The sequence below is a fragment of the Haematobia irritans genome, chromosome 3 (assembly GCF_050003625.1).
Source record: "Haematobia irritans isolate KBUSLIRL chromosome 3, ASM5000362v1, whole genome shotgun sequence".
Classification (NCBI taxonomy): Eukaryota; Metazoa; Arthropoda; class Insecta; order Diptera; family Muscidae; genus Haematobia; species Haematobia irritans.
Window position 1 is genome coordinate 80576994 of NC_134399.1, and position 10127 is coordinate 80587120.

Here is a 10127-nt window from a genome sequence, read left to right on the forward strand (position 1 = left end):
TATATGGGGCTATGTACGATTATGGACTGATATGGACCACTTTTGGCATGGTTGTTAAATACCATATACTACCACCACGTACCAAATTTCAAGCAGATCGGATGAATTTTGCTTCTCCAAAAGGCACCGGAGGTCAAATCTGGGGATCGGTTTATATGGGAGCTATATATAATTATGGACTGATAGGAACCAATTCCTGCATGGTTGGTGGATACCATATACTAACATCACGTACCAAATTCCAACCGAATGGGAAGAATTTTGCTCTTCCAAGGGGCTCTGGAGGTCAAATCTGGTGATCGGTTTATATGGGGGCTATATATAATTATGAACCGATGTGGACCAATTTTTGCATGGTTGTTAGAGACCATATACTAACATCACGTACCAAATGTCCGCCGGATCGGATGAAATTTGCTTCTCTTAGAGGCCTCGCAAGCCAATTCGGGGGATCGGTTTATATGGGGGCTATATATAATTATGGACCGATGTGGACCAATTTTTGCATGGTTGTTAGAGACCATATACTTACACCATGTACCAAATTTTAGCCGGATCGGATGAAATTTGCTTCTCTTAGAGGCCTCGCAAGCCAAATCGGGGGATCGGTTTATGTGGGGGCTATATATAATTATGGACCGATGTCGACCAATTTTTGCATGGTTGTTAAAGACCATATACTAACACCATGTACCAAATTTCAGCCGGATCGGATGAAATTTGCTTCTCTTAGAGGCCTCGCAAGCCAAATCGGGGGATCGGTTTATATGGGGGCTATATATAATTATGGACCGATGTGGACCAATTTTTGCATGCTTGTTAGAGACCATATACTGACACCATGTACCAAATTTCAGCCGGATCGGATGAAATTTGCTTCTCTTAGGGGCCTCGCAAGCCAAATCGGGGGATCGGTTTATATGGGGGCTATATATAATTATGGACCGATGTGGACCAATTTTTGCATGGTTGTTAGAGACCATATACCAACACCATGTACCAAATTTCAGCCGGATCGGATGAAATTTGCTTCTCTTATAGGCCTCGCAAGCCAAATTTTGGGGTCCGTTTATATGGGGGCTATACGTAAAAGTGGTCCGATATGGCCCATTTGCAATACCATCCGACCTACATCAATAACAACTACTTGTGCCAAGTTTCAAGTCGATAGCTTGTTTCGTTCGGAAGTTAGCGTGATTTCAACAGATGGACGGACGGACGGACATGCTCAGATCGACTCAGAATTTCACCCCGACCCAGAATATATATACTTTATGGGGTCTTAGAGCAATATTTCGATGTGTTACAAACGGAATGACAAAGTTAATATACCCCCCATCCTATGGTGGTGGGTATAAAAAGTGAAACCCCAGGAAAGAAAATGTAGCTGAATTTTAGAAATGTTTAACTACTATACGCCGATATTAAAAAAAAATTAGTAAATAGTTTCCCGAAAATTTATTAGACATAAGTAATTATTTTTTTTTTTCACTTGTTAAAGGGAAGTTTGAAAGAAAAAATTGCAAAATTGTCTTTAGCGCCAAACGAAGATCAGGAAAGGGGCACATTTACACAAATTTAAAAATTTTTAACAAATTGTAAATTATTGTGTGTGAAATACGCACACAAAGAATTATTAAAATCAAGGAAACTTCTTTATATTTTAACTACGAGGGTTGCCTTTTATATTTCGGGATAGTGTTGCAATCTGCCAAATGAGAGCTCTATCGTAAAGTTTGACATTTCTGAGGTTATACGTACTCAGAACTTGCAAGCAAATGATCGTCGGTATTTTTCGGATAAAATGGATTAACGTATCGCAATGGATTAACTCAGAACGGTAAATTCTGAGTAGTACACAATAGAGGTGTGCACGTGAGTAGTATTTTACTCACTCTCACGATGGAAAAAAATTACTCACGTACGATATTTTTTGGTAGGAGTCACGCGTTTTATGTCCGTCAGAGGGATAACTTTCGTGAGCGAACTTTTCCGAAATTCGTTACTCACGCACACTCACGAAGAAATTATTTTCGTGATTCAAGCTCACGCACGACATTTGGTTTGTTAATCACGAACACACGCGCTGTTGCCATCAGCGTGACTCACGCGTGAGTCATGAACATTTTCATAAGTCACGACAATTTTGTGTCACGTGCACACCTCCCGTACACAACCATTTGCTTGCCAGTTGTCTTCCAAGAAATCAGGAAAACCAACCGCCGAAGACGAATAACTCTTCACCACAGCAATGCGAGCTCTAACATATCGACTCACACAATTGAATTTTTGAGTAGCCAAACATGAATTTGATCGGTCATCCGCCGTATAGTCCTGACTTGACACCGAACGATTCAAAAACAGAAAAACTATTTCCGATTAAAAAGTTGATTGAAATTGGATACGTAGACAATTAAAAAATTAGCTGATATATTTTTTCGATTAAAAATATAACTGAAAATTTTGTTCGGAAATATTTGTATACCCACCACCATAGAATGGTGATTGGGATATAATAACTTTGTCATCTAACACATCGAAATATTGATTTCCGACTATATAAAGTATATATATTCTAGATCAGGGAGAAATTCTAAGACGATATAAGCATGTCCGTCTGTCTGGATGTCTGTTGTAATCATGCTACAGCCTTCAATAATAAAGCGATCTTGCTTAATTTTTGCACAGGATCGTTGTTTGGCTCCAAGCAGGTCAAGTTCGAAGATGGTTCAGGTTTTGATATAGTCCCCATATAAACCCACCTCCCGATTTGGGGTCATGGGCTTATAGAAACCGTAGTTTTTATCCAATTTGCAATTTTAGGACCACAAAGATGTGTACCGAAAATGGTGCGTATTGGTCCATGTTTTGGTATAGCCCCCATATAGACCGATCTCTCGATTTTACTTCTTGGGCTTGTAGAATCCGTAGTTTTTATCCAGTTTGCCTCAAATTAGAAATCTAGAGGTATTTTAAGAGCATCAAGAAGTGTACCGAAAATGGCCACTATTGGTTCATGTTTTGATATAGCCCCCATATAGACCGATCTCCCGATTTTACTTCTTAGGCTTCTAGAAACCGTAGTTTTTATCCAATTTGCCTGAAATTGGAAATCTAGTGGTATAAGTAAGCCGAATATGGGACGTATCGACCGATTTCGATATTCCCAACATATAGACCGATCTATCGTTTTGACTTCGAGGCACCGCAATTTTTATCCAATTGTTATCAAAATTTAGAGGTATTTTCGGTCCGTAAATGGGTGTAGCGGATATGCTGTGGATCGGTCCATGTTTTGGTATAGTTTCCATATGGTAAGTCTCCCGATTTCTATGTTGGTATATATGTTTGCTTGGCAGAGTATCTGTCATCAAATCCACCTGAACTGACGAAGAGTTTTCTAAGGAAACAATTAACACATATTTTTTAATTCATGGTGGTGGGTATTTAAGGTTCGGCCCGGCCGAACTTAAGTCCGTTTATATTTGTTTTCATTAAATTTAGAACACATATTTTGGAAATTTGCGTCCCTCCGTTAAAGTCGGATGTCTTTGAACTAAGGCAAATTTTCATTAAAGTAAAGAAACACATTTTTGATTTAAAGAAATCGTCCTTAAATTAACTGAAATATTTAATCTTTAGATTTAAAATAGAAACGCTTCAAATATAGGTTAAGACTTATATTTAGGATTTAGCATATTTGGTTAAACGTTTGTTTTTTTTGGAACTCAGAAAACATTTTTTTAAGTGTCCCTTATATTTTGGATTTTTAAACTGGCATTTGTTTGTAGTTGCAGAAAGAAAATTCGAAAAATTAGATCAGTCTTTATTTTAAAGATCGCTAAAAATGTCTTTATTTTACAGAAACCACATCTTTGGCTCGGAATCAATACCAAAATCCATAATGGAAGGTCAAAGTCTTTGGATCCAAGTAAATTTATTTTAAGTGTATGTATTGAAATCTTACAATATAATTACGAAAAATCATGTTCTTTTCTAAAAGATTTTCTTCCTTCCATTTCATAGAAATTTTCTTGGCATATGAAAATACTATCCCTATCTTCTAAATAGTTTTTAAATAGTTTTTAAATATTTTTTCGATTTTTCGCCCAATGTGTAAATCTAGCGCAATGTGAAATACGCCCGCTAATAACGCATTTTCGTACAGTCTCCCACGCACGGTGCGTTAAACAAAGTCAGTGCTTATTGTTCTTAATGAATGCTAGGGGCATATTTTTTTCTAAAAACCAATGGCTATTACAGCATCATAAAAAGTAAAAAATAAAAATGCAATAGTATGTACAATTAACATGAAAAGACATTATCATATAAATTTTCACTTACAGTTTATCCACTCGCGAGACATATCCATAGCGCCAGTGAAGGCCTTAACCTCAATTTCATTTAGTAAAAACAAAACAACAAACACAAACATTGCAAATTATTTCGTAAATACGCATTATAACATATAAATATATCTCGTGTTATGCCGGAGACAACTAAATCCTCATTGCTTAATAGTAAATTTGATTTCTGATGTAGTAAGAAGAAGAGGGACTTAATTTGGACTGCATCTTCAATCACTTTTGTAATTGGAAATATTTTAGTGATATTTGTGCGACGGACAATACTTCGATTGATCATTGATATGTTATAATTTTTTTTCGGGAAAAAAATTCTCAAACATTTGAAAAAATTTTATTTAATTTATTTTATTTTTTTTTTTGTGTTAAAGAAATTTGTCCTTAACATTTTGTAAATTTCGTGTCCTAAAATTTACGATTTCATAATCTTTCACATTACTCGTAGAACAATATATTTTTCAGTGTGGAGTGTACACGCTCACAAAAAATCGCTTCTGTAACATATACTCCCAAACATATTTTGCTTCAAGCATATACATTTTTGGGTATTGCCCAAACATTTATATGTTTGATCTCTTCCAATATATAATATGTTTGAAAGCATATTGGCCTAAACAATATATGTTTGGGTAGTCTAAGTTCCAAACATTTTGTATTTTTGCATCCAAATTCAATAATGTTGTCTTCCAAAAAACAATATGTTATTATGTGAACATATAATATGTTTGGAAGCATTTTGCACCCAAAAATATTATATGCTTAAAAAAAATTCTCCCAAACAATATTGTGCTCAAAATTTTATTTATTTATTTATATATTTACAATCATAATGAATTATGAAAATAAACAGGTAATATAGGTGCTAACAACATAGGTTTTCGACCAGAATGCTCAAAATTTTGTTTCTGCCCAATTGTATATTCCCCCACATCTTTCTCACTTCCACGAGATTTTTTAGTTGTTAGCACCTTTTTCTGTAATATAAACATTGTAGAAGAAATTATTCAATTGTATGATTTTTTTTTATTTTAATTTTACCTTTTGCCGGACGGGGATTCGAACAGCGGACCACACAGTTTGTAAGGATCAAAGAAGTAGCTGATCAATTGCCCAAGGAAAAATAAAATGTTAATTTTGTAATAACAAGCAACAACCACCAACTTAATTCAATATCGCTCCCTGTTAAATAGCGCTCCAAGATACTAAACACATATATGTTTATAGGCTATTTCTAAATTAATATATGTTTGCATCCAAGCATATTATATTTAAAAACATTTTATGTCCCAAACATAATATGTTCTAACATATTAACATATATGTCCCAAACATGTTATGCTAGTTTATGAACATTATATGATGCACTCAAAAATATTGTGTTTAAAAATTTGTGTTCCAAACATATAATGTTTATAGCCAAACATATGAAAAACAGTCTTTTTCATCCGTGTAGGCTTATGACTTGAGACATAGTTAATTTTATTAAATTAAATAAAATAAATTAAAAACGAAATATACGAATAATAATAATAATATCCCAGCAAAAAAAAGGAGCTTCCAAAAAAGTAGTTTGGATCCCCAAATTGTGATCCGGAAGTAGTGCAAACTTGGATCATTTCCAATGAATTTTACACAGAAAAAATAGCACCAAAATAGTTCTAATTAAAAAGTTCATAGAAGTTCAAATTTTTTTTCATTAATAAATTAATTGATACAATTAACTTTTTAATTAAGTTAGAAACATTAAGTTAATTAAAAACTTTTAGGTATCGTCCCTATATAAAATTAATTATGTATGTAAGATATAAATCTTGTTGTGCTGGTTTTTCAAATAAATAAATAAATAAAATCATCCTCAAATTTGATTTCCGCACCCTCTTGGAGGAGGAAATATCATTCGATCCAAAAAAAAAAAGAATGGTATGGATCCAGCGCCAACAAAGCAACTCAAGCCAATGTCCCGTCTTCTTTAATCTATTTGTTCGTTGGTTTTTTACGATATTTCTCTGAGTTGCCAATTCGGCCCTCTTTAAACACTTTGTGTTGATCTATCAACGCCAGTGTTGGGGCTTTTTCCCAAAAATGGGGTTATTTTTGGAACATCCATATATTTACAGCCTGTTTCTGTATGTCGATCGAGCTCTATCGATCGTCTGAAATGGAAACAAACAGATGAATTTATAACCAAAAATCAGCTGTTTTTATGCATTTCGGTCGATCGATAGTGCTCGTTCGACATGCAGAAACAGGCTGTTAATTAATACAATTAACTTTTTAATCAATTCGGAAGACTAACGGCCATTTTCATGTAGCTTCGTTAGTCTTTAACTACTAGTTAACAGAAAGTAAATTGCAAATATCTTCTCTCCGGTTAACTTTAACTGAAAATTTTTCCGCAGTTAAATTTTTAACTGGCATGTGGCAAGATGACAGCTATGTCCATAATACGGTTTAAAATGTCGTTAGTTAACGGAGCACTAACCGAGCTTCATGAAAATGGAGGTAAGTCTGTTAAAAAAACGGTTTAAATTTTTTAAATTTTTAATAAAAAAACTATTTCAAACATTAAATTTTGTAATCAAAATAAAAAACCAAGTCAGTTAAGAACGTAATTGAAAATAGTTACGCAAAAATAGTAAAAAATAATTTAAAACAAAATTAAAAATTAATTGGGTTTTTGAATTTTAATTGAATCAATTAAAAAATTAATTGAAATTTGTTAATGAAATCAATTAATTTTTTAATCAAGTATTTTGTTTATACCCAATTAAAACTGTGATTGATACTATCATTTTCGTGATTGAAGGCATTTCAATTAAAAAATTAATTGGATCACTTAATTTTGTAATTGAATCAGAAAAAAATTTGTGTGTGTTCTTGTCATATGACGGAAGTACTCCATTTTTGGATCCTTTACATTGCTTTAGAAGTTGTGCCTTGGAAGTTCATTTGGATGAAGAAATTAAAAAAAAAAAAAACTTAAAAAACAAAGTTTTTTTCCAATTTCACTTTTTATTTTTATCAATATTTTTTGTTACACTTTTATTTGCTTATTATTTAATTATACCCTCCACCATAGGATGGGTGGTATATTAACTTTGTCATTCCCTTTGTAACACATCGAAATATTGCTCTAAGACCACATAAAGTATATATATTCTTGGTCGTGGTGAAATTCTGAGTCTATCTAAGCATGTCCGACCGTCTGTCCGTCTATTGAAATCACGCTAACTTCCGAACGAAACAAGCTATCGACTTCAAACTTGGCACAAGTAGTTGTTATTGATGTAGGTCGGATGGTATTGCAAATGGGCCATATCGGTCCACTTTTACGTATGGCCCCCATATAAACGGACCCCCAGATTTGGCTTGCGGAGTCTCTAACAAACATGCAAAAATTGGTCCATATCGGTCCATGATTTTATATAGCCCCCATATAAACCGATCCCCAGATATATCCTCCGGAGCCTCTTGGAGGAGCAAAATTCATCCGATCCGGTTGAAATTTGGAACGTGGTGTAAGTATGTGGTATCTAACAAACACACAAGAATTGGTCCATATCGATCCATAATTATATATATCCCCCATACAAATCGATCCCCAGATTCGACCTCCGGAACCTCTTGGAGGAGCAAAATTCATCCGATTCGGTTGAAATTTGGTACGTGGTGTTAGTATATGGTATCTAACAGCCATGCAAAAATTGGTCCATATCGGTCTATTGTTATATATAGCCGATGCCCAATCACACAAAAATTGGTCCATTTTATTCCTATAGAAAATTTTGTCAAAATTTTATTCCTATAGAAAATTTTGTCAAATTTTATTTCTATAGAAAATTTAGGCAAAATTTTATTTCTATAGAAAATGTTTTTAAAATTTTAATTCTATTGAACATTTTGTCAAAATTTTTATTCTATTGAAAATTTTGTCAAAATTTTATTTCTATAGAAAATTTTGTCAAAATTTTATTTCTATAGAAAATTTGGCAAAATTTTATTTCTATAGAAAATTTTGTCAAAATTGTATTTCTATAGAAAATTTTGTCAAAACTTTATTTCTATAGAAAATTTTGTCAAAATTTTATTTCTATAGAAAATTTTGTCAAAATTTTATTTCTATAGAAAATTTTGTCAAAATTTTATTTCTATAGAAAATTTTGTCAAAATTTTATTTCTTTAGAAAATGTTGTCAAAATTTTATTGTGTCTAAATTTTTTTTCTATAGAAACTTTTGTCAAAATTTTATTTCTATAGAAAATGTTGTCAAACTTAATTATATACGTATTTAATCGGCCTTTTTTAGTTTAATATATACCACGTATGGAGTACCTGGCAATTTAGAAGACGGTAATAGGAAGTTTTAAGATACCTTGCCATCGACAAGTGTTAGCGCAATCCAAGTAATTCAAGTGTAGATGACAGTCTTCAGGGTATAATAACTTTGATCTGCCAAAAAATGTGCCAAACAGAAATATTGATTTTAGACCCCATAAAATATATGCCGATCGACTCAGAATCACCTCCTGAGTGGATCTAGCCCTTTGTGTCTGTCCGTCTGTATTTGTTGTTCGCAAATACATACACGCAAAGAAAAAAAACGTTTGGAAAACGTGTACCGAAAACGTTTTTCTTTTGTTAGAGTTTTTTGAATTGCTTCGAAAAGTATACTCTTTTATCACCAAAAAAATTCGTTTGTTACAATATTTTTATTTTTTCAGTAAAAAAAGTTATTTTTGAACCAACAACACAGTCCATTTCGTTTATATCAAACACTGTTCTTTTCTAAATTTAGGTCTTTAATAAGACACATTTTACAGTTCATAGTAAAAATTAATATAGTAGAATGTAATGTTGCAAATTTTTTCGGAATCTTCCGATCATATCTGGAATATATGTAAAAAAAAAAAAAAAAAAAAACTTTGGTCGAAGCAGGGATCGAACCCACGACCCTTGGCATGCAAGTCAGACGTAGCAACCACTGCTCCACGGTGCCCAACTAAATGTATTTTTCTGTTAAATAAACTTTGTTTAATCGGCTCGTGGGCGCCGCAAGCTATGCTATATAAATATAACTTAGTTATATGGGTAATTGTCTATTGATGACAATAACGGCTACATGGCTCAGTGGATAGTGTGTTGGCTTACAAATTGCATGGTCCGCGGTTCGATTCTCCGTCCAGGCGAAAGGTAAAAAAAAATTAAAAATTTATAAAATCGTATAATTTCTTCTACATTGTTTGTGTTACAGAAAAAGGTGCTAAGAACTAAAAAACTTCGTGGAAGTGGGAAAGATGAGAGGGAAAATGCAATTAGTCAGAAAAAAAATTTTTTTGAGTTCGTCTTTATGAAATTGTTTTTACATCCTGGAAAAGAATAAACGTTTATCACAAAAAAAAATATACTTTTCTTCCAAATACACTTCCTTTCAACGAAAAGCAAATGAGAAACGAACTTTGTTTGTCTAAAATTTCGTTTGGGAGGAAAGAATTATTTTTTTGCGTGTACGGATTTGTTGTTCGCAGGATTCCGGTTTGATGAAATTTGTTGTTCGCAGGATTCCGGTTTGATGAAATTTGGTAAATGGCATTTTTGGCATAAGGACGAACGCTATTGGAAAAAATCGGATCAAATTTAGATATAGCTCCCATATATATGTATCGTCCGATTTCGATAAATGGGGTCAGATTGCGTTCATTTACTAACAGATCGGCGTCAAAGGTAATCTTATTTACCAACCTTTAAGTGTGCAAAATTTCATCG